Here is a 25,634-nt window from a genome sequence, read left to right as displayed (position 1 = left end):
ACTCAGATAATAAAGAAAAATAAAAATGAAATGAAAAATTATCTAGAAAGCAAAGAAAATAATATTTGATATCAAAACTTATATAGGACAAAGCAAAAACAATATACATGGGAAAATGCATAGCCTTAGTTGCCTTGATTTTCAAAAAAGATGAAAAATGAAGGAACTTGCTATTTCTTTTAATGAATTAGACAAATACAATAAACAAAATAATTTGGAAGGATGTAATTAAGGAGAAAAGTTTATATTGCTGAAAAGGAAAAAATAATAGAATAGACTTCTTTAAATCTAAAAGTTGGTAGTGTGAAAAAAACTAAGTTTTGTAGTATATTTATAAATATTATATGAGCTTGGAAACTTTATAGTAGAATAAATACTAGTTCGTTAACATGTATCACCAGTGGTTTATTATTTCCATGATGGAGTGTTTTCAATTTTATTTGAAATCTCCCAAGTTTCATTATGGTAATTAGTCAAACAAATAACAATGCAGATGAACTTGTAATAGGTAAAAGCCACCCAAAAGCTGAACTTAGCCTGTAGGTTACCAGTTTGTGACTTCTAGTATAGGTTTGTTTGTTGTATCTATCTAGTTTGTCAGGTGAAATAAAAACATTTTCATAAAGACAATAACCAGCTTCTCTTTAGTCTGTTCTTTTTTTTATTCTCAGTATATCTCTGTTTATATTATTTGGACCCTAGTTTTCCTAATTTACTTCAAGGAGTGCAGGATTGCATTTCACGTTAAAAGAAGGGGAAACAAAATTATTCTTAAAAAAATGGTAGTTTCATAGTGGTGAAAGTGATGAAGCAAGGACACTTTCACTTGATGATTGACAGATGTACGTACCTTAATTATATATTTCAACCATTTTTGTGGGATTAAGAAGTCGTGAGCTACCTTGTACATGTCAAAATGTGCAGCAGGTTAATTCAATAACCCTTTCCCTCTTCAACCAAAAACAATCACAGAAAACCAGAAAAGAGTATTCTGATTTATTTCAGACAAGTAAGATGAAAGCAGGGTTGTCTTCTAATGGTTTTCAAGCAAACAATGTTTGTCTTCCTCATGAATTCCAGATAAAATATATAATTTTCAAGGACTACAACATAGCAGATTATTTAGAGATGTGGATTAGTCACACAAATCTTGAATCAGTTCAGTAGAGATGATAAATGGCTAAAACAATAGTGCCAGAAGGACAACGTGCAATCTGTGAGCAAAAATGCAAGCCATTTGGCTTTATTGTAACAGTGTCCAAATGCTTTGCCAGAAGAGAGGAAGGGCTTGGAAGGTAAACATGAGACCAAAGGGGCAAGCCCCATCTGTTCAGACAGGCTGAAGCTCGCTGGGATGACAACGGTTATGAGAGCATTGATTGATATTATCTCAACAGGCTCTTGACAGGAGAGATAGCTGAGGATGTCTGAATTAGAAATTTGACCCAGGATTCTAACTGCAAGCCAACAGCAGAGGCTAAGAAAATTCTATAGCAATTGTCTTCTTTCCACTGATAAGCTCCCCCCTTCCCCCCCAAAAAAGAAATGCAGACTGGGACTCAAGGCTAGGACATGACAAAAATCCAGTACCTATTTACATTGAATAATTACTGCCATATATTGGACCTATATATTCATTTCTGCCATATCTCTACTTTTAATTTTCTTAAATGTTAACTAATTTTATTATACATTAAAAATTAATATAGACTCAACATTGGCAGCTTCTGATCACAGGGAATTTTCTTTCTATTTCTATGCTTTTTAGAAAATCATATTTATGATCATACTAAAATTGCACTTTTCTGTTCAAATTTTTCCACTTATTTTCACATTAAAAACACTTTGAAAACATAATTTTGACAATTGTACAATACTCACTATATCCAGGTGCAGTAATAACTATTTTTGGTTGTATGAATGGTTTTCAATCTTAGTATTTTCATTATTTATTTTTTGCATAGGCAGGCTCTGGGAATTGAACCCAAATCTCCAGCATGGCAGGCAAGAACTCTGCCACTGAGCCACAATTGCATGCCCTCAATCTTAGTATTTTAAATAAAACATGTTTCTCTCAATTAGTTTACCAGTTAAATGGAGATAATATTGGTATGATATTTACCTCGATTCATAAATTCATATTTCTTTTCTGAGTTCTAGATCATCACACTCAATTATCTCTTAGATGTCTTCTTTGCTGTGTCTGAATGGTGTCTCACATCCAATATATCCATGAACTGATATTTTCAACCCTCAAACTCTCCAACATTTTCCCTCTATTGTTGAAGAGCATATCCATTCAACCATTTGCCCAAACCATAAACTTAAGTTATCATTCTCCTTTATTTTCCATAATCTTTGTCAATTTAATCTCCTAACACCTTCTTGCCATATTTCAATTAACCTGAAATCCTATCATTTGTAGCACATTCCATTATTTTAAGTACCGCTAAGAAAGAAAAATAAATGCTGCCTATTAAAGCTTGATGCATTCATTGATTCAAGGGTCCTAGAGGACCTGATTTTTTCACAATGTATTCTCTTCTCGTCCCATCAGAGCTTTGGCGATGTACTATTTCATGAGATCACTGCTCTATTTTCTTTTGGATTTTGCAAATTTCCACACCCTTACACAGGCATTAGCAATTGAATAACTAATGCTGCACAGAAACTTTAAGAAGCATTCTGATTTCAGAAATGTTAATTTTTAAAAAAGCACATCTTAAAATTTTGTAATAAGTATTACACTTTATCAGTATCATTGCCACACTAGCCTAAGCTATAATCCTCTCTTGCTTAGACTGCTGCAGTAGTTACCTAAGTGGTCTGTCTGCATTCACTCTGCCCAACTTCTGTCCGGGTCTATCTCCATACTGCAGCCAGGCTGTTTGAAAATCTGCTAATGTCACACACCATTTCTTCCTCCCCTTGCTCCCTTCCATGGCTTCCTATTGTATTTACCATAAAAAACAGAATTCCTTACTCAGGTGACTGTGTCGTACATGGTCTGGTCCCCACCTCTTCTCCAGCCTCATCCTTCTCTGTGCTTTTCCTCACTCTGCATTTCAGCACCACAGACCCACCCGCTCCTCTGGAAAGTTCGCCTCTCTGTGCTGCTCCCCCTGTCCAAATGCTCTTCTCTCTCATGATTAAATCATCTTTGTGTTTCAGATCTCAATGCTTAGGTAAGCATTCTCTGGCCTCTACAACCAGGTAAAATTGTCTATTAATTTCATATCTATAGCACTGGACACAGTTGCAATGTTGTAATTATTTCTGGAATCATTTGATTGGACCATAATCTCTTTAAGGCTAGAGGCTCTACTTTTATTCACAATTATATTGCTAGCATCTAGCAATAGTTATCTGGTAAAGAACAAATGTGTTGTTTTGAATTTTTTTGTAGAATGATGCAATGAAGGGTTTTTATTAGAGTAAGATATAATCATGTACATTGTAATAGTGGAGTGTTAAGTATTTCCTAGAAGTGCTTTATAAATGTTAGCTCCTAATGTGTGGTTGTTGACTCACACTCTTCATATGCCATTGTTGGTCTTCTCAACTAATTTTAAAAGATTAACATTTTTATACATTTCCACTAATTTCTCTTCATTGTAGATGAATGGTACCTGCCCTACATTTGTTTTATTGGCCTCAATTATATTGATCATTGTTGAGTTAAAAGCAAATCAGTTTAACACTGGGCTGGCATGAGCTTCAGATTCATATCACTAGAAGGGGGAGAAACCAAGAGTCATATTTGCCTCTAAATAGAGGAAGGTCAAGTTTGTAAAATTCATCTGCTTTGTTTTGTTCCCCCTACTGAAAACTGAGGAGGATAACAGGTGTATTTAAATTACTTGTTATAATAGTTCTACATGTGGAATACTGACATTTCATTTTCATTTTAAACATGTCTATCCCTTAAAAATATGCATTTCCTAAAAATATACATATATTCATTTCCTCGCTCAAAGGCCAGCTCTACTTTTGCTTTGCTCATTACAGTTCCTGTTATACAAACACCTATAAAAAGGTTCCATTCAACACTACCGTTTCTGTGCATTTGCCTTTTATTTAATTGGAACACATGATGGCTGTTTCATGATTATCATACATTTAATGAACAGGCACTGTGGATAGGGAACAAGAGCAGGTCTTGCAAAGGATACAGAGAAAGGTTCTCATAGCATATACCATAAGCCCTCTTGAGCCGTTTCTTTTTTTCCTTCTTTAACATCTCCCAATACTGGAAATTTCTTTTTCTTTGGGAACAGGCAGACAAAAACTTGGGGTTTCTGTTAAGAGCTAACTAATCATAGCAGGTATCTTAAGCAACCTAAATCTCAAGTTCCTTACCTATAATAATGAAGATTTCTGTGGTACTTTGCATTGTCAACAAATTTTCTTCTTTCCTGCATCCATGCCTTTTGCCATGGGCCTTTGCAGCTGCAGGGACTAGAGGCCAAGTGTATTTCCCCACTCCGCTGATGCTGGACCTGGCCATCAGGCTTACATTGGGCAAAGGAATTTTATCAGGCCTGATGAAAACAAAGGCTTGCTATTTGCTTGCATGGTTGGACTTGTACTTGTGTGATTCTACCATCGTCCTGAGAAGCAGGTACCCCAGATAGTCCAAAAGTCAAAAAAGGATGAAAGTTCAAGCCCAATTGAGCCCAAACTAGATTAGCTGAATCCAAACCTGCCTCCCAAACCCATGAGGTAGAAATATATGCTTATTATTATTTGAAACCAACACATTTCTCTTTTCATTTTTAGATAATTAAAGGAGACATTATTTGTAAGGAGCCTAATACACTGGTATGATGAAAAAAATATTTCCTATGGGCAATGAAAGAGAAGCTCACAATTCAGTAAGAAGAGAGGAATTTCTAAACTCAATAGAACAGTATTTGACACTCATCTCTACTGATGATGTATCCTTGAGGAAAACACTTTTGCAAGGCTTTGTTTCTCACCTATAAATGGAGATTTATAATTCACATAACTGATAGCGTTTTAAGAATTCAGTGAGAGAATGCTTGTGAAGGGCAGAAATGTGATACAGAGTAAGCTTTCAATAAACATTTGTGATTTTATTGCCATTATCTTATTATGGTTGTTATCATTAATGTGAATGTTATTTCAGTCAATAGCCCAAAGGATGTTCAATTTCTGAAACATTTGGTCAATTATACTTTCTTTCACTCACCCTACCTCAAAAAAATGATCAAATGTAGAACGAACGAACTTATTTTTAGAGACCCAATTTACCTATTGTTCAGTGTGCTTCTTTTGACAAAGATTTCAACCTTGGCAATATTTGAAATGCCAAGTGGTTGTACTACCATTGTGATCTTCAATTTACAAACTTTCTGTGCTTGTGTCTGGTTGGTTAATGTGGCAAGATAATGAGTGAGTTTATTAGGAGCATTCTCTTCTGCCTTCTAATCCTGGTAATTCCCCCCAGTATAAACAATTTTCAAACATATTTATTTATTCACTTTTAACAGCTCTCTCTATCACTAGTAATAAAGGCCCCTGAGAGAATGAACCTTGTCTCTTGCTCACTGCTCCAAAGCCTAGAACACCTTTTAGGTAGGGTGCTTTTAACAAAGACTTGTTGAATTAATGAATGAACAAATATCAATTAAAATGGTTAGAGCCTCAAGCACTTTACATGAATTGTTTCCTTTAATCCTCACAACAGCCCTAAGAGACAGGTACTGCTATCCCCATTCTACAGTTAAGAAATGTGCTAGTTAATTTTCTAATGTCACACAGCTACTACTGGAAATGAAACCAAGCAGACTCCAAAATCCAACTCTTAATGGCCACCTCCTAGTTACAGTGTTGGAGCATCCATGGTTTTTTTTGAGTAATCTAGTTATCTCTTAAAGAAATTACCTGGATTAGACCAATTAGAAAGAATCAAAAGGTGGCAGGAAGACCGAAATTAGCATACAGGGAGAAAAACCTTTACACTTAACTCTCAATCATAAAAGATTTTTACCGCAGAAAGGATTTTAGAGACAGCAATAGGAAAAACTATTTCATGAATCATTCATCTTTGGCAGACGTCAGCGGATGGCTTTCTACTTTAATCAGTCAAAGATTTTTTTTCTTGTTTTCATACATTTATCTTTTAGGGGTCATAGAATCATCGCTCTTAGAGATGAAAACAGCTTCAAGTGTCTGGTTCTTGAAGTCATGTTTGTTTTTTCTTTTGAGGCTTCTCAATATGGAAGGGAAATTGGTTTTCCCTGGATCACTTAACAGGGCTCATGGCTTTTACTTGCCTGGTAGCATCACCTGAAACTCAGGGGCTCTGAACCTTCTCCAAATCTGATTCATTCAGTGACGATAAACAAGTAGAATAACAATTAAAATACATAGTTTATTGATTTATATCAGGGGAAAATGTAGACTCAAAATATAAATTTTCTAAGGAAGGGTACCTGCCCTCTTTGGTTCCTTTACCAGATCGTACAGCAGGCCATATACAATCACATTTAAAATGAATTGAATTGAATGAATTAATAATAACTAGCATCTGAGACAAATTACTGACCCTTTTGTTCAAGGCACTTGATTATATAGCTTGAGAATTTGATGAAATCCACATAAGTCCAGTGGAATGTATTGAATTAGTTTTGAGAAGTGATGTTTCATTGTCAAATTGGCCAGTTGTGGGAATGCAACCTTGCACCGCTAAAAAGGCTTCTTGGTCTAGCCTGCTTAGAGCACTCAGGTAGGAAGCACTCAGCAGCCCTAGAGATAGTCAAACGAATTTTCTGGAGAAGCTGAACTCTTAGTTTTAGCACAAGTATACCATTTTATCATTTCACCTCTCTCCTAGAGCTGGAAGTATAGCTTTTCCCAAAAGATTCAGTCTCTGAGCCGGTTACTCTAGTTTTGTATTAGTTAAAACTCTTTGGTTTCAAATAAACTAAATCCACTTGAACTAGCTTAAGCAAGACAGGAGAATCTGTTAATGGATTCTAGGGTAACTCACAGAAACTGAAAGCATGCAGTACAGTGGGTATGAGAGTGATGGAGGGTAGAATGCAGATGGTATTCTAACCTGATTAAAACGAGCATGCATTGCTAAACTTCATGAGTACCAACAAGTCTCTCAGAGTGCCTCTATGCACAGTAGTTCCTAGTCTCATGCTGCAGTTGTTTTTCTAGCAGTCTAACACCTTTGTTTTCCCACAGCGCAAAGTGTTTTAAGCTTCCTTGAAAGAGAGGTGGCAAAGGAAGCTTGCCTTCTTTCAGTTCTACAGGTTAATAGAACATTTCCCTCTCTTTTGCAAAAGGTCTGAAAAGCATGATATTTGCTTTCTTTCATTTATGGACAATTGCACTTGCGTATAATTAATCTAATTAACCCTCTCATTGCTGCTTTTCTGATGGAGAGGGGAGAGCAGGTTCAGCCTCCAAGCAGGTTTCCTAAGAGCAGAAAAGTAATTCGACAGAGAAGGCTTATGACATGACCTGATCCCAGAATCTGTTAGTCCTGTCAGTTAGACTGACTTGTTATTTGATTTATCTATAATTATTCCAGATTGGCATTTTACATTTTATGTATGTTGAGAAAGACTGAAAAAAATATATATGCCAATCCTGTGAAAGACTGATGTACCTAAGCAATTAGTTAATGCCAATAAAACTAAAATGCTTTTGAAAATTTTGTGGAACTTTGAAGTAATACCCACCTTAATAGTCAATACCAGTTGCTGTCTTTTAATCATGAAGCTTTGGAAAAATAAAGGGTGTCAGAGTTTCTTACCATTGACACAGCTGAAAATATTAAGTATTGGCTTAAATCAGTGACTATTTGAAGTAAAAAAATAAATGCTCATGTATATTTAATTCCAATTAAGTCTCAAATGTGGGAGGTAACTGGCAAAATGTTTCCCAAATTTTATATGGAAGAAATAATGCTATTAACTTTAGGCTAAACGTTTGAATTCACTTGGATATTGTAGCTTTATTTCTGATATTCTAAATGGAAGGAGCATGGGCTTTGGAGGTAGGTACTCAAAAGTTTGAATCTTTACTCAACTGTGTGCTACTGAGGTGTCCTTTGACAAATTATTTAATCTCTCTGAATCTCATCCATAAAGGAAGGAAATAACACCCACTTCATAGAATTATTATGAGAATGTATCAAATGGAATATTCTATGTGCTTCAATGAGTATAGTGACACATACCAGATTTAATAATGGGAGTTCATATTAGTAATATTATTACATTAGGGAATAATGCAAAGATAACAGCTCTTTACAATAAATAAAATAAAATGTTGCATTTTATAAAATGTAGAGCCTGGAGGAAATATTTAAATTTGTAAAAATAAGGACCTATATATTTACTGAAATATTGTCAGAGATTCAGAAGTTAAAGAAACAAAAAATCTTATAAATCATTGAGTCAAGAATTGCCATGGATTATTATGTTTAATATGAGCCATACAAAATAATTATGCAAAGAAAGAAAGCTCCAACTGTACCTAAATCAAATCAAAGCATACAACTATGCCGACTACAATTCCACAACACACACTAATGCTTTCTCAGCTCTGAAAAATCACTCCGTGAAGAAACGTGGTTAAATCTGTCTAATCCTGACTTTCTCAATGTTTATGACCATATAATTTCTCATTTCACAAAACGGTTCTCAACATTTCTTAAATATTCTTCAGAGTTCTTGAACACAAACTACAGAATCCACTTAGGTAATTTAATCCAAAAGATGGTTATTAGGTAGCTTACAGGATTTCCCTGAGTGTAAAGTACAAACTCAGGGACAATCCATCCAGGAGAAGCACCAAAGCATGCATCATTTCTCTGCCGTGGTACACGTGATGCTGCCACTACCACACAAACACTCTGAACTTGTGTGCTGTCTGCTCTCCCCATGTTGATGATGTCTATTCTCCCCATAAGTGCATATGAATGGCAAAACTTGGATTGTTAGCTAAAGGAGTCTTGGAAATATAGATTTCACCTTTTCAGTTTCTACAGTAGAGGAAGCAGTGTTAGGGACTTCGGAGTATGACTGAATGAGCCATTTAGCAGGATCTGCCAGACCATGAGACCCTAATTTAGGGAAACACATTTTGGGTGATGTTAATTCAATTAATTAATTAGTTTATCTCTTTGCAGTTAAAAATACCTACACATCCTACCAAACCCACCCCAAAGGTTTCCTGCTTTATTAAGCCTTCCATAATCACATCAGGGCATGGAATTTGTTTATGCTTTCATGCTCCCATTTTTGTTTACATGTCTATTTCCTCATTTCCTCTACACTGTGAACTCCACAAGCACAGAGAAAATTACCTCTGATTCGACATTATCTTGGTAGATAAATCAGGTTACAATTAATGGACCATTCCAGAGCCACACTGCTCTATCTCCCGCCCCCTTCCGAGGTCCCAGCCTGCTTCTCTGCCAAAGCAGCCTTAGCAATGCCCCCCACAGTTCACTTGGTCCTGAGCCAACTCTCTGGGGTGCTACAGTGCCTACCACTTTGGATCAGCAGGCTCCACGTGCAGCACCAACTGACAAACACAGACTGACGGCCACACCTGCACGCTGACCCACGGAAGCTTTGGCTTCCCTTCTGGCAGCTTTGAGAGAACCCACAAGTGTGAGGCAATCAATGCCACGTGGGATAGATTTTGACAGATGCAAGCAAAGGTTGACAGGAGCACACAAGATTGGCAAAATATTCCAAGATGCAGCACTTTAAAAGTCACTGAGCATTTATCTGCTCTTACTAGGAAGCTGCAGTGAGCTTAATAATGTACACTTTTTAATTTGCTCTCCCTTCTTCTTACCACACTTTCTTTCTCTCCCTTCTGCTTTCCTATGATTTTACTTCCAAATAAAGTGTTAGCACATAGTCTTTGCCTTGGTTCTGTTTTCTAGGGAACCATGACCAAAGCAATACTTACTGAATGCATACATTAAAGAATACAGCAAGTCCAGTTAAGAATATTATGCGACTTGCTTAAAATTCAAAGAAAGTTAAGGCAAATCCAGAACATTGTCTCCCCACAAACATAAGACTGCTGAGGAAAGAGATATTTGTCATCTTTGTATGTCCAAAACCTTACACTGGTCCTGGCAGATAATAAGAACTTGAAAATAGTTGGAGGGAAGGAAAGAAGGAAGGAAAGGAAAGAGAAGGGAAGGGAAAGGAAGGGAAGAGAAGGGAAGGGAAAGCTAAGGGAAGCAAAGGGAAGGAAAGGGAAGGGAAGGAAAGAAAAGGAAAAAAATAGGAAACAAAAGGAAAGGAAAGAGGGTGGGCAGGAGGGAGGGAGAGAGGGGAAAGAATCAAAGAATCAAGCCAGGTTATGGTAAAGACTGGCACCACCACAGAACATTTCTGTGCTCTTTGACATTTCCCAACTTCCCCTGAAGCTGTTTCTGGACCAAGTGATTGGTTCAGCCTGATGAGATGTAGACAAAAAATATATCAGCTACTTCCACAAGGACTTTCCAAATTCACAAAATCCTCACATCCTCTTCCACAATGTTTTGGGTGACCACAGCTTCTATCCAGAACTGGACACATTTCTGAATATGATATGATTGAGAAGTAAAATTTAGTGTGATAAGCCACTGAAGTTACAAGGCTGAACTGTTTCAGATGCCAGCATTTATCATTTTAGCTAATATAGAAATTGTTTTCTATAAATTAGTGCCAATGTAAAACAACCTAAAATATTTGGCAATGGCCTAGCTTTTATGGAGCAGGTGTCAATGAAACTAATTTTGGAACCAGAAAGGTAGAGGCAAAATATTTAGTAAAGCCATCAGCTTGGATAACATGACAATAGTCTCTATGTCTGATGAATTTGTATTTCTGGAAGGCTAGGATAGAAAACAAAATGTTAAGAGTGTGTTCTGTTTGCTAATGGTTTTATTTGAAAAGGTTTGACAAGAAAGATATGAGCTCAGGAAAGAATTAGCTGGTTTGCAAATATAATGAAAGGAAATAAGCCCCAAACATCCAATAAAATCTCTCAGTGGGTGAAATAACCCAAGGAAATATCAAAGTAAAGGGTACCCATTATTCCAGATTTCTCAAAATAGCTACCACTGAGAAAGAAAAACCTGTAGATAGAAACCAAATATAATTAATAAACTCCTCAATACATAAAATAAGGTAGATTTGAGAAATATTTCTCAAAAATCAGTTTGATTCTGGTAACTAGCATATAGATAACAATGAATTAAATATCACATATTTAATTTTTTTCTTTTCATATGGAACTCTTCAAATATATGGAAAAAATAAAAGCATAGTCTAATAAGCATTTATTTATATACATTACCTAGATTCACTTTTAGTATTTCCCACATTTACTTTGTCTCTCTCTCTCTCCCTCCCTCTCAATTTGCTTCTTCACTGAGTATCGCTATGGACTCTCGGTCTCATAAACAGTTTTTAAAGGTATAATCCTTTACCATTTTGTCACTATTATTATCAATGCTTAAATCACTCCAAATTAAGCCAATAAGAGACCGTTTTGAACTGCCCTTGTGAAATTTTATGTTATCTCGGTTTTCTGCATGCACACATACATGCACACACACAAAGATTTACAACGTAGAGATTTAACTGTACATTCTCTGAATTTGTATTTATCCAGACCTGGGGGCAAACTATTCCTACACAGAGCTCTGAGTCACTTTGGTGAACAGTAGTGTTGAGCAGGTTGCCATACGATGTGTCTCAGGCACAGCAGAAACTTTCAGCATATGATTGCTTTAATACTTACATAGCACAAAGGGTCCAAAAAAGCAGGGGAATATATCCCAGCATGATCAGTCTAATAGGGAAGCCAAATGGCTCAGGTCCAGGGTTAGTGGAAGACAGCTGCACATGCCCCACTTTACACTGAAGAAGAGAGACAAATCTGTGTCGTTTGAGTATTGAGTATATGTTGACCCTGGGGAGAAGGGGCCCTGCCACTTAGAATTTCACTGAAGCTGCTTATTCCCAGTTTCAGGTGCAAGGTATGGCTGGGCCATTTCATTTGACCTAAGGTGTCCCCCAAATGGAAACAGACTGAAACATCTGCACACAATAGAAAAAGATGTGGTAGTGGCGGGGGGACATTTAAGGGGGCAGGCAAGCGCTGGAAGATGAATGCTGAGTGTGTGAGTCCATGACTTCCCCAGCAAAAAATACTGAGAGATGACTCTTTTGGATGCTGTGTGTGCTCATAGCTAATGGGATTGTCTTGATTCTAGGCCCTTTCGATGTATAGACTTAGGAACTATATGTAAAAATGCATATCGATATCTCCAATTCAAATCCAATACCATAGGTTCTCTCTCACATTCCCCCAATCCATGTTTGTGCTGTTCTTCACAAATAAAACCTGATTTCCAATCATATCAATTTATTTACTTATTTTGCTTTATCCTACATTACACATAAACTATTTTCAAAATTATAGCACTGGCATCACTATTGGAAAAAAATCATTAAGTAGAAACCCCAGGAAAATAAAAAAAATTTATATTTAACAACTAAGAAAGAAATAATAGGATTGATGGTTGGAAAATACATACATGAAAGTCATTTGTTTCATTTGATATTAATCAGACAGGAAATATGAGTTTTCACCCACACATTTCTTATGAATAAACTCAATCAAGAAGTTTGCTGAACTAACTAGACCCAGATTTCTCAGCCTTGGAACTACTGATATTTTGGACTGGATAATTCTTTGTTTAGGGGATTGTCCTATACATTGTGGGGTGTTTAGTAGGATTCCTTGCTCTTACCCATTAAATGCAAGTAGAGCCACACAACGCAGTGGAAAAAAAATGTCTCCACACATTGCCAAATATTCCCTGGGGGGTAAAATTGTCATGAATTGAGAACCACTGGTATAGAATGTGTCATAAAAAAATGGAGAGAATTCTGTCTTAAATGGAGGAATGATCAAATTATTTCACATAAAGCTAACTACTATAAGATTTTCAATTTTCTTCAGAGCATTATAAATAAATCATTAACAATTTAATAGAAGAATAAGAAAAGCACGAAAACAGATCATTCATAAGAGAAGACATACAAATGGCTAATGAATACATGAATGAATTGAATGAATTCTTTAGCTCACTAATAAAGAAAAATTAAGACATTGGAAAATATGTTATTTGATATCTATGTTATTTAAAATCTCAGTGAGCAAGCGTGCTTTGAAATAGATTTTCACATACCTAGCTGGTGGGGGTGTGTATTGGCATAATATTTTTCAGAAGGCCATTAGACAGTAATATAAAAAACTTTTTTAACAATATGCATTTCCTTTAACCCAGGAATTTCACTCCTTGAAATTTACCCTTTGCAAATAATCCAAAGATGTGCAAAAATATTTGTAAGCAAGCACTTGTTTGTTTACAGGGGGTTTGTAATGTGATCTTTATACAATGGCAGGAATTAGAAACAACTTAAATATCCAGCAACAGGAGTTAAATAAAATAATTGTGGGATTGCAATTGAATGCAAAATTGCTCCTCCATTCTTTGATACGCCTCTTTAATATATGATTATTTTAACGAGTAGCCTTTAATTGTGTGTGTGTGTGCATATGTGCACCGCAGGTTAGCTTCCTCAGTAAGCAGATTCTGAGATGGAATTTAGTGTGCTGGATGCTTTCTAAGAATAGCTTCTGGAAATAATACATGTAGAAGAGAGAGAAAGAAAGAAATCCACATGTGGACAGAGGGAGAAGTCAAGCTGTGATGCATGCCCAAAGATGGCCTTTGTTGACCCTCAGGAACCTCTAAAGCTAGACTGTCCTTTCAGGATGTCCTAAGAGATGGAATATGCCATTAGACTCCTGCATCAATCGGTCATTGGATGTGAGTTGCCCGGGAAGATGCAGGCCTTGAATAATGCCACTCTTCATTCCCTGAAAGGAGTGACAGCTCTGGACTCTGTACTGGTGATATTCCCAGTAGGTGGAGTAACAAGGCCATCACTGAAGGGGCATCACAGCATCAACCTCAGAGTCTGTATGTGTTTGGTCTTCAAGGGAGGAATAAAGTAACATCCTTTCCTGATCAGGTTCTGAACAAATTAAAAAATAAAATAAATTTTTTCACAGATGAGAGCAAAATAAATTCACCTTCTTTGCTAATAATGATGCTTTTGAAGAAAACGGCAAGTGAGCTTTTTAACACTTACTCCAGAATTAGAAAGAATTGCCTATCCAATCTTCAGCAGAGCTGGGCTGGGGAAGTCTTCCCCATTGGGTAACTGTCTTGGTAAGACATAGCACATAGAAGAAAAGAACATAAAGTGTGCTCCTTGCAGGCAAGTAGATCCCTAGAGAATGAAAAGAGGAAGGGGCTGGACAACTCATACCCAGTTTCCACTTCCAACCTCATCAATCTGATTTATCCTCCTTTGGGGACAAGTGAGAATGAATGACCAAGGAGATAAAGGACCAGAGTGCTACACTAATTGATATACAATGAAGAAAATTCTGCAATATGGAAAAATCATTTATCTGCTAGTAACATATACACAGGAAAAAGAGTTTCAGCAAATAGAGTTATGCCAAACACAGTTATATCTGGGTTGTGTTATTGGGCTGAAATTTAGGTTCCTTAGTACACTAAAAAATTTGTTTTTATGAATATTTCATATTTAACATGTATTTTTACATTAATGATAAAAAACTAAGGAAGATTTGTCATGACAAAATAGGTAATATATAGCTTGGAGTGCTCTGTGGTGGCTTCCGGAATGGCGCAGTAGGCACAGGGGCATAGCTGAGATTCAATGAAAGAAAAGGATAATTCTAAATTGTTCAGAGATCTGGAGGATGCTATAGACTGGAGGAGGACTCTACAAATGCCAAATTGAGGAAAGAGAAAGATCAGATAGGAAACTTCTAGCCCAGGCTGGCCAATTCTCTCCCTTCCCCTCACTCAGTCTCAAAGTACGGGAACAACACAGAAATAGCTGCTGGAATCCTTCCCACCAGGGACATAGGACATAAATTCTCTCACATAAGTGAGACAGATCCCCACCATTTGGACACAGAATATAAGTTCTCTCACAGCTGTGAGACAAATTCCCACTGTTTGGAGATCTAGAGGATGGGAGACTCAAGGGCCAGATCAGGGAGGGACAGAGAGTGTGAGATAATGTGGACAGAGACTGTGCTTCCAGCCAGGAGTCCTAAAGACTTTCCCCAACCTTGAGAGAAATAGCAGCCAGTCAGCCTGATCCTTGCCTGGGGGACACCTGTAACCTAGGATATCTGGGGGAGTCCTCTGCCACAAATAAAGTAGAAGACACAGCTCATACTAAACCAGATTTTGGCTGGCAAAGTTAAGGTACAGGAAATACACAGTTACATCCCACCCAGTCAGATACAGCCTAGACTCTGAGGCAAACAGTTTCTGAGGGTGGCTAAGTTATTAAACACCACCATCTGCTGGGAAGACTGGAAAGTGCAAGGAAATTGAAGGTTTTTTTTTTTCCAGAAGCTCTCCAGACCTTATCTCAGGCCCACTGGAGCTGGTCTAAACACCCTGCATGGGAACCTGCACCCATTTTGGCTGAGAAATACGGATGACTCAACTGTTAAAGCTGTGCACTAAAACAAACCCAAGTCTTGTGGGCTGATGAAAACCGAGTACCCCTGGGAACCAACAGACTCATTTTATCCACAAACAGAGACCTTGCTATGGTGCTCAGTGCCTACCCTCATCCCTGAGGCAGCCCACTGTAGGCGACTGGTTATGGGGGGAGACTAACAACAGGCTGGCAAGAGAGATGAACAGTTAGAGAACAAGGCCAGCCAACTAGAAAACCCTAGACAAAAGAGAGAAAATGATGTCAGAATTAGCTAAGTAAGAAAACCAGATGACTAGACACCCACAAAAAAACTCATGACTCATACCAGGAAGCACAAGCCTATGGCCCAAACAAACAAGCAAACTAACACCTTAACTGAGATACAGGAATTGAAACAACAAATTAAAGATTTAGAAGAAAAAATCTTCTAAATCAAATCAAGGAGTTGAAGGAAAATGTGGCAAAAGAGATAAAGGATATAAAGAAGGCACAGTTGTCCATACAGAAGAATTTAAAAGCTTGAAAAAACAAATGGCAGAACTTACGGGAATGAAAGGCACAATTCAAGAGATGAAAAACACAATGGAGACACAAGAGCAGATTTGAAGAGGCAGAATAAAGGATTAGAACTAGAAGATAGAGCAGCTGAAATCCTACACACACACAAAAAGAGTAGATAGGGAAAACAATGGAAAAATCTGAACAGGGTCTCTGGGAACTAAATAACATAATATGCACAAATATGTGTGTTATGGATGTTGAAGAAGGAGAAGAGAAGGGAAAGGGGGCAGAAAGAGTAATGGAGGAAATAATTCCTCCATTACTGAAAATTTCCCAGCTCTTATGAAAAATAGAAAATTACAGATCCAACAAGTGCAGCATGCCCCAAACAGAATAGATCAAAATGAACCTCTAAGACAATTACTAATCAGATTGTCAAATGTCAAAGACAAAGAGAGGATTCTGAAAGGAGCAAGAGAAAGTAATTCATCACATATAAGAGAAGCTCAATAATACTAAGTGCAGATTTTTCAGCAGAAACCACACAGGCAGTGTGGCAGTGACAGGATATATTTAAGATACTGAAAGAAAAAAAACTGCCAACCAAGGATCCTTTATCTGGCAAACTGTCCTTCAAAAATGAGGGGGAGTTTAAGGTATTTACAGATAAACAGACACTGGGGGAGTTTGTAAGCAAGAGACCTGCTCTACTAGAAATACTAAAGAGAGTGCTCGAGGAAGATAGGAGAAGACAGGAGAGGGTGGGCTGGAGAAGAATGAAGAAATGAAGATTAGCAGTAAGAGTCATTAATAAGGTGTCATGGTCAGGTTCATGTGTCAACTTGGCCAAGTTGTGGTACCTGTCTATCTGTTTGGGCAAGTGCTGGCCTGTCTATTACAATGAGGACATTTCATAGACTTAGATCATGATCATGTCAGCTGCATCCACAGCCAATTCCATTTGTAATCAGCCAAAGAGGAGTGTCTTCTGCGATGAGTGATGCTTAATCTAATCATGGGAAGCCTTTTAAGGAGGATTCAGAAGAGACAGGCTCTATTCTTGCTTCGTCTGGTGAGCCTCTCCTGTGGAGTTCGCCCAGACCCTCCATCGGAATCACCGGCTTCATTGGCTTCAAAGCCTGCCCTGCGGATTTTGGAGTCTGCATTCCTATGGTCACGTGAGACACTTTTACAAATTTTATATTTGCGAGTGTTTCCTGTTGATTCTGTTTCTCTAGAGAATCCTAGCTAATACATAGGGTAAAAAAAAAAAAAACAAAAAGATATAACAGATAAAATCCAAAAGGAAAACTGGTTGAGGAAAGCACTGCCATTATAGTAATAACATTAAATGTTAATAAATTTAACTCCCCAACCAAAAGACATAGACTGACAGAATGGGTAAAAATTGAGGATCTGTCTATATGCTACCTACAAGAGACTTACTTAAGACCCAAAGACAAAAACAAGTTGAAAGCAAAAGACGTGAAAAAGATATTTCATGCAAACAACGACAAGAAAAGAGCAGGGGTAACTATACCAATAACGGGCAAATTAGGTTTCAAATGTAAACAATTAAAAGAGACAGAGAAGGACATATGTATTAATAAAAGAGATAATCCATCAAGATGACATAAAAATAATAAACATCTATGCACCAAGCCAGAGTACCATAAAATATATGAGTAAAACACTGAAGTAGACACTTCTACAATAATGGTTGGAGACTTCAATACACCACTCTCATCATTAGATAGAACATCTAGACAGAGGATCAGTAAGAAAACTGAGATTTTGAATAATATGATGAATGAACTAGAATTAACAGACATTTATAGAACATTGCACCTAACAACAGCACCTACATTTTTCTCACTTTTTCATGACTCGTTCTCCAGGATAGGCCACATGTTGGGTCACAAAGCAGGTCTCAAATTTTTAAAAGATCAAAATCATGCAAAGCACTTTCTCAGATCATAATGGAATGGAATTGGAAATCAATAACAGGCAAAAATTCACAAACACATGGAGGCTAAAAAGCACACTCTTAAACAACCAGTGTGTCAGGGAAGAAATTACAAGAAAAATCAGTCAATATAGTGAGGCAAATGAAAATGAGAACACAACATATCAAAGCTCATGAGATGTGTCAAAGCAGTGCTGAGACATCCTACAAACCTATATTAGAAAAGAAGGAACAGCAAAAAATGAGGAATGAATTGCTCACCTTCAGGAACTTGAGAAAGAACAGCAAATTAACCCCAAAGCAAACAGAAGCAAAGAAATAACAAAGACAAGAGCAGAAATAAATGAAATTGAGGACATGAAAACAATAGAGGCAATCAATAGAACCTGAAATTTTATCTTTAAAAATTAATAAAATCAATGGACCCTTAGGTAGGCTGACAAAGAAAAAAGGAGAGAAGATGCAAATAAATAAAATCAGAAATGGGAGGGGGGCATAACTACTGACCCCACAGAACTAAAGGAGATAATGAGAGGATCCTCTGAACAACTATATGCTAACAAACTAGACAACTTGGACAAAATGAACAACTTCCTAGAAAAGCATAAACAACTAACACTGACTCAAGAAGAAATAGAAGACTTCAACAAAACAATCACAAGAGATTTAAACCAGTCATCAAAATACTGCCCCAAAAGAAAATCCAGGACCAGATGGCTTCACATGTGAATTCTACCAAGCATTCAAGAAAGAATTAATACCAAACCTTCTCAAAATCTTCAAAAAATTCTGAAGAGGAGGGAAAGCTACCCAACTCATTCTATGACACCAACTTCTCCCTAATATCAAAGCCAGACAAAGATACTACAAGAAAAGAAAATTGCAGAATCTTTTTATGAATATAGATCCAAAAATCCTCAACAAAATAATTGCAAATCAAATTCAGCAGCACATTAAAAGAATTTAACACCATGATCAAATGGTTTTCATTTCAGGTATGCAAGGGTGGCTCAGTACAAGAAAATCAATTAATGTAACACATCACATCAATAAGTTAAAGAGGAAAAGCCACATGATCATCTTGATTGATGCAGAAAAGGCATTTGATGAAATTCTACATCCTTTCTTGATGAAAACTCTATAAAGGACAGGAATCAAAGGAAATTTCTTTAGCATGATTAAAGGAATATATGAAAAACCTACAGCTAACACCATACCCAATGGAGAAAGACTGACAGCTTTCCCTCTAAGATCAGGAACAAGATAAGGATGCCCACTTGTCACCATTGTTATTAAAAATTGTGCTGGAACTTCTAGCTAGAGCAATTAATTAAGAAAAAGAGATAAAAGGCATCTAAATTGGAAAGGAAGAAGTAAAATTTCACTGTTTGCCAATGACATAATCCTATATGTAGAAAATCCAGAAAACTCTACAGTAAAGCTTATATAGCTAATAAACAAGTACAGCAAAGTCGCAGCATAGAAAATCACCATGTAAAAATCAGTTATGTTTCTATACACCAGCAATGAGCAGTCTGAGGAGGAAATGAAAAAATTCAATTTACAATGACAACCAAAGGAATCAAATATTTAGGAATAAATTTAATGAAGGACATAGAAGACCTATACACAGAAAACTACAAAACATTGCTAAAAGAAATCAAGAGCTAAATAAGTGGAAAAACATATCATGTTTATGGATTGGAAGACTAAATATAGAAAAGATGTCAATTCTACCCAGACTGATTTATAGAGTCAATACAATACTGATCAAAATCCTAAGAACTTACTTTTCAGAAATACAAAAACCAATGATCAAATTTATTTGGAAGGGTATGGTACCCTGAATGGCTAAAAATATCTTGAGAAAGAAAAATTAAGTGGAACATTTCACACTTCCTGACTTTAAAGCATATTACAAAGCTACATGTGATCAAAACAGCATGATACTGGCATAAAGATGGATATACTGACGAAAGAATTGTTCAGATCTAGACCCTCTCAACTATGGCCAATTGATCTCTGATAAGGCATTTCAATAAACTCAACTGGGAAATAGCAGCCTCTTCAACAGACAGGGTTTAAAGAACTGGATATCCATATACAAGAGAATTAAAGAGGACTTCTATTTCACACCTTAAGCAAAAATTAACTTAAACAGGTCAAAGACCTAGACATTAGAACTAAGACCATAAAGTGTTAGAAGAAAATGTGGGAAAATATCTTAAGGATCTTGTAATAAGAGATGGTTTCCTAAATCTTTCATCCAAAGCATTAGCAATCAAAGAAGAAATAGATAAATGAAATTTCCTCAAAGTTGAATACTTCACTGCACCAAAGGACTTTGTCAGAAAAATAAAAAGGCAACCTATGCAATGGGAGATGATATTTGGAAACCACTTAACAGATAAGGGTTTAATACCAAGAATATATGAAGAGATACTGCAACTGAACACAAAAACACAAATGACCCAATTAATAAATGGACAAAAGACATGGATAGACACTTTCCCAAAGAGGAAATACAGATCACTCAAAAACATATGAAAAGATGTTCAATTTCGCTAGCAATTAGGAAAATGCAAATCAAAACTACAATGAGATATCATTTAACACCTACTGGAATGACTATTACCAAAAAAAAAAAAAAAAAATGCAAGTGCTGGAGATGTTGTGGGGAAAGAGAAACACTTACTCATTGTTGGTAGGAATGTAACACTTATTCACTGTGGGTGGGAATGTAGAACAGTGCAACCTCTTTGGAAGGCAGTTTGGTAGTGCTTCAGGAAATTAAGTACAGAATTGCATATGATTCAACATTATTAGTTACAGTAGTTAGGTGTAGGTGTCAACTTGGCCAGATGATGGTGCCCAGTTGTTCTATTGCTGTAGACCTAAATCATTGGCATGTGAAATTCATCTATGGCTGATTACATCTGCAGTTGGCTAAGGGGATTGCCTTCTGCAATGAGTGACTGTAATTGAACTAGCTGGAGGCTTAAAAGAGAAAGGTCATAAGAGAGCCAAACAGTTCAAGCCCAGACATTTGGAGATGCAAAAAGGACATGCCCCAGGGAAAGACATCTGAACTCAGAAGCCAGGAGAGAGGGCTGGCAGATGTCACTGTGTACCTTCCCATGTGACAGGGAAACCCAGATGAAAGTTACCTGCCTTTACACCAAGGAACTGTTAATTTGTAACTAAATATATCTCCTTTATAAAAGCCAGGGTACTGCCTTAGCAAACTAAAACACTAGGTATATACTCGGAAGAACTGAAAAGAGGTACACAAATGGACATTTGCACACCAATGTTTGTAGCAGCATTATTCATGATTGTGTTGAGATGGAGGTGGCCTGGAAGTCCACCAAAGGATAAGGGGGTGAACAAACTATGGTATATACATATGATGGAATATCATGCAGCTATATGACAGAATGAAGTCATGACGCATGCAACAACATTGATGAAACTTGAGGACATTATGTTCAGTGAAAGAAGCCAGAAATAAAAGGACAAATACGTATGGTCTCACTAAAATGAACTGATTATGTTGAGCAAACTTTGAGAGTTAAAGCTGAGAACACAATTTATCAGGAGATAGAAAGAGGGTAGAGTTTGGGCACTTAATGCTGAAGGACTACAGACCATTGAACAAGAATGATTGCAAAGATCCAGAGGTGGATGGCATGATGCTGCATCATGGTTGCACAACACTGTAAGTATAATGAACACAGCTGAGTTTGGGTATAATCGAGGGAGGAGGGCTGGGGGCATGTATGACAACAAAGGGAAAAACAGGATGAAGGCTGGGGCTATTTAGCATAGTGAGGCCTGGAGTAGACAATGATGGTGATTAAATGTGCATACTTCTGCTTATTTTTCTACTTGAGGGAGAAAGTTAATTCTTGCCATTGCAGGGTATTGGAGGTGGGATGGTATATGGAAAAGTACAATTGGTGCAGACTGTGGTCTTTGGTTAATAGAGGCATTGTGGTGTTCTTTTATTGATTGTGATGGGGCAGTATGCCAAGGTGAGGTGTTGGTGATGTGGAATATAGGGGAGGAGTGTGGGATTGTTGTTTTTGTTTCTCTCCTTTTTTTTTTGTTTTTACTTTTCTCCTTTTCTTCTCTCTTTGCAGAAGAAATAGAAGTGTTCTCATGTAGACTATGGTTGTGAACGTGGACTGTGTAATTGCATTTGGAATGGATTGTATGGAATGTGAAAAAGCTTTTAAAAAAATAAGCAGAAGGATACCAGTGTGGGAACAGATGTGAAGAGATATACCTATTCACTATTGGTAGTGAAGTAGAATGGTGCAATCCCTTGAGGCAGTATGGTGGTTCCACAAGAGGCTAAGTTTAGGATTTCCACATGATCCTACAGCCCTGCTATTAGACAAAGACTTGGAGGAACTGAAAGCAGGGACTTGAATAGGCATTTGCATGTTGGTGTTTGTGGTGGCATTGTTCATAATTTGCAGTGGATGGAGGTGGCCTAAGGGTGCATCTGCTGATGAGTTTGAGGGGCAACCTATGGTATATACGTGCAATGGAGTATTGAGTGGCTGCAGAAGGGAGTGAGGTCATGTGGCATGTGACTGGGTGGGTGACACTTGAGGACGTTGTGTTGGTTGGGGTAGGCCCAAGAGGAAGGGAAGGGTAGTGTGTGGTCTTACTGGTGTGGGGCTGGCTATGGTGGACAGACTCTGGGAGTTGAATTCAGGTGCATGGTCTTTTGGGGATTAAAGGGTAAGTAGAGATTGGGCAGTCAGTGATAAGGGACTACAGAGTGTTTGGTGAAGCCCATTGTGAAAATTCCTAGATTATAAGCTCTTACAGCAGTCACATCTATTCCTGAGTTTTAGCATTGTTATTTCTAAATTTTGAAATGGTGTGCTCTTTGTATATAACCTGGTAGTTTTCTGGAACTTTGGGTATGTATGTGATACCTTCTGCACCTCTGAAATTTGGCATTACTCCATACAGCAACTGTTAAAGAAGCCAAAAATAGAGATCCAACTCCAATTAGAGATATGAATGTAATGGACCTGGCTAGGACAAAGATAAATCAAAATACAAGGTAAAGGATGATATTGTCTGCATTTTAAAACTTAAACTTCTGTGTGCGACCAAGGGAAGAAATGCTTATTTGCTCCAAAATTTAAATTTTTGGTAGCATACTATCTAATTTAACCTGTCCAGGCAGTTTACTTAAACAACCTAATTACATAGAATCTAAAATAGGGAATGAAATCTTATTATTCCATATTGAGTAATGTAATACCCAGATACATTCCAGAGTATTTGGGGCAGAAAATAAAAAAGTATTTTCCAATTCCCCTTGAGGGACAGGGAAAAAATGTAGAACTATTAAACTTCCCCACTTGGGGAATTCCTGATATTCTCTCAGGCCTTAGGGACTCCCAATTTATAAGCCAGGCCTTCAATCTTGAGACTTGCGCTTATGAGACTTATTTTTGCAATGATGAAGCTGGGCCTGCATGTAATTACGCCTAAGAACCACCCCCAGAGAGCTTCTTTTTGTTGCTCAGATGTGGCTTCTCTCTTTAAGACAACTCTGCAAATAAATTCACTACTCTCCCCCCCTTAAGACACGACTCTCAGGGGTATGAGTCTCCCTGGCAATGTAGGACATAACTCCCAGGGATGGCCTTGACCCTGATATCATGGGGCTGAGTATGCCTTCTTGGCCAAAATTGGGAAAAAATGGAGTAAGATAAAGTTTCAGTGGCTAGGAGATTTCAAATAGAGTCGAGAGGTCATTCTGGAGGTTACTCTTATGCAAGCTTCAGCCGGATATTTCAAGCTATCACTGTATGCCAAGCCCCAACCATCAATATTCCTGAAAACCCTAGGGGGGAAAAAAACCCTAGGGAGTGCCCTGGCTCTGTCTAAGTTTCTATACAAGTTTTTTCTTATTAAGTCTATTTTTCCAGAAACTCAAGTCCTCCAAATTGATCTAATTCCAAATAAGCCCTGAGACCCAGAGGTACCAATGTCTATAAGAATATCAGCCAGTTTTATTCCTCTGCTTGATAATGTTGACACTCTCTTTCAACAAGAAGATTTTAAAATGGTCATTGCCTAGATATATAGGCACAGTATATAGAATAGAGAGCACAGTGTTGGTGAGGTGGGAATAAAATGAAAGCAAATAAGGTGGAGAAAAGAATCAAGCATCACAGGTGCAGATCATTGAGAGATGAGCTGGAAAAATGGTGGTCAGGACACTTGTTACTAGAATTGAAGTACACAGAGCTAACTGGTATCAGCTTCAATAACTGGTGAGCTATATTAGAATCTGGGCTTTCAGCTTACCTTTCGAAAGCAGACTGCCTGACAGCATGGTCGTTACTCTAGTGGCAGCTCAATACAGAGGTCAAACTTCAAGAATGGCCCACATTCCCATCAGACACAGATGAGTCCAAGTTGGATGCAGGATGCTGAAGCCCTGGCAGTGACCCAGCAGGAAACAGATGGCACACTCAAGCCCAGGGCAGGGACTTCCACTGTCTCTTGTAAGAAGAAGTACAAAGTCACCTGGTGAAGACTATGTAAGAAAAGAAGGATGAAGAATGGAAGAACATAATACAGTCAACCACTTGAGTTTATTTTTGTCTCTGTCCCCAATACTAGAATGTAAACACCATCAACAAGATTTGGTTTGCTGTAAATACTGCCATTTACTAAACATCTAAACCAGAACTTGTAATAGAGCATCAATTGATAAATTTTAAATGCATAATAGGAGCTGGTGGTGTGAATATTTATCAACCTGTAAAAAAGAATTCAAGTTTAATCTGTACTTCTTGAGTATTAACAATTCAAAGAACTTCAGTTTTTGGAGATGCTTTGAAAAATACAGGTCTAGGGAAAAATGCCCACTTCACACCAGAATGTTTTCATTAACATAGAAGATAACATAAAAATGGAAGTTTTTGATATTGAACATATAAGCTGGTTTCTATGACAATGAAGCAGCCTCAGTGAAAGGTTTTGTAATTTAATGTTTTGTGATCTCAAACAACTAAGGGCAAGCACACTGTAATTTTTCTGTGTGAGTGCTCAGCACCAAATAAACACATAAGCAAACACACCCACTACTCATAAGCATTTACAACATATTAACCAGACGAAGCAGCTTTCTGCACATGCCCTTGCTATTAATCATTATGGTCATTGTCTTTTATTTTATTGCTTACATTTTATAGTCTTATGAGGGAAACATTATGGTTTTCATTGCTCTTTGAATAATGCAGTTTATGTTCATAGTGACAAGACCAACATAAATCTACTGGTTATTTCGCTGTGGTTTGAAGAAGTGGTCTTAAAGAATCTGCATAACTTTAATTTAGCACACCCTTCAAGACAGTCTCTGTGCAGCACAGAAAATATAGAAAAGTATTTTTTTGTTGTTTTGTTGTATGCATGGATTCTTATGTGTCCTTCTATTATAAAAATAAATCACATTTCATTTATTAAGTGTTTACTATCTACTGGACATTCTTTAAGCA

General features: G+C 37.2%; 1 pseudogene; it reads right to left on the bottom strand.

The window, feature by feature from the left end:
- LOC143649131 (ADP/ATP translocase 3 pseudogene) overlaps positions 1–24,466 on the bottom strand; it is a 130,285-nt pseudogene extending 105,819 nt beyond the window's left edge.
- Positions 24,467–25,634: the final 1,168 nt, after the last annotated feature.

Source organism: Tamandua tetradactyla, chromosome 11 (assembly GCF_023851605.1).
Source record: "Tamandua tetradactyla isolate mTamTet1 chromosome 11, mTamTet1.pri, whole genome shotgun sequence".
NCBI classification, from domain to species: domain Eukaryota; kingdom Metazoa; phylum Chordata; class Mammalia; order Pilosa; family Myrmecophagidae; genus Tamandua; species Tamandua tetradactyla.
This window is presented reverse-complemented; position numbering and strand designations above follow the sequence as displayed.